Genomic DNA, 1,448 nt, shown 5'->3' with positions numbered 1-1,448 from the left:
ATTTTTTTCAGAAAACTATGTTTATTTCTGATTGCAGGATAATTAGCTAGACCTAAAAATGGGTTCTTAGATAAATGAAAACAGGCTCAATCTCATTCATAACAACAGAAAAAAAAGAAGCTGTTCTCTAACAAGACAATTCTTTAAAAAGAATAGGAAGGAGGAGGAGGAAGAATCAAAGGAGGAGGAAGAGGAGGAAGAGGAAGAGGAAGAGGTCCCTAATGATGGTAACATGAAAAAAAATTGTCCCCTCCAGAAACCTTAAATTTTTTCCAGCATAAAATAACTAGTGAAGGTTGTTTTCCCCAATTCTATTTCAGTCCCTGGAACCTCAGGCCTCAGGGAGTGAATATTGATCCCTTAGGCCCCAACAATAAACTCCAACAGGGAATAACCACACAGAGAGAGACCTTGGTGTGCAATCAGCCTGCACCAGTTGCAGAAAGAGAATCCGAGAGCAACCTTGGTGTAAGTTAAACAAAGCAAATCCCATATTCAACATAAGCTGTGTATCGTTGCAGCGACTGCAGGTAATGGTGGAGCAAAGAATCGGAGCCGAAGTTCCAGCACGTTTAACCCCAGGAGCAGGAGGAATCACTCCATCCCTGGTGATGTAATGGAAATGGGATGAGGGAACTGAATTGAGCACAGTGTTGCCTGGGAAAAATGTGAATGAACACATGATTGATTGATTGAATGAAGAAAGAAATATAACATGCCCTTAATGCAATATTTGCACATATTATTATGACTAATTTTTGAGCATCCATTCCCTACTGGCCGTGTGCCGGGAAGTGTACATAAATCAGCTCATTGTCATTACCCTAATCAGTGCCCTAGTTTAAGCGGACCCTGGCCTATTCTAGTTCCTCTGACAAGTGCTTTTATTCACAGGATGGAAACCCCCCTGAAAGATCCGCATTTCATGTATTTTACAGTAAATTTACATGAGGAGGCAACTTACACAAACTTGTTGGCCCTCAACCCTCAGTAAATGTACAATTGAAGAGAATTATTTCTTGTTTTTTCTTCCATCACTACGGAGTTAACTCACTCTGCTTATTTCTCAAGGTGTTGGAAAGAACCAGAGAAGCCCGTATCAACAGCAGACTTAGTTTGCTCTACTCCCCACCAATAAAGGCATGTTCTTATCTAAAATCAACCACTTTGTCTTTGGAGCTACAGCTACAGACATTAGAGAAAATGAACCTGATATTGATATATTGGGAACGTGTTTTTTTTCTTTTATGCCTAATTTCTGTTATTACACTCTATTTAAGATGTACAAAAATATATTTTAAATGATGTAACCACTCATGTAGCTACCCATCTAAATTCTGCAACTTAGGCCTGGCACGGTGGCTCAAGCCTGTAATCCTAGCTCTCTGGGAGGCCAAGGTGGGCGGGTTGTTTGACCTCAGGAGTTCGAAACCAGCCTGAGCAAGAGC

The sequence above is a fragment of the Propithecus coquereli genome, unplaced genomic scaffold (genome assembly GCF_000956105.1).
Source record: "Propithecus coquereli isolate 6110/MARCELLA unplaced genomic scaffold, Pcoq_1.0 Scaffold202, whole genome shotgun sequence".
NCBI lineage: Eukaryota > Metazoa > Chordata > Mammalia > Primates > Indriidae > Propithecus > Propithecus coquereli.
This window is presented reverse-complemented; position numbering follows the sequence as displayed.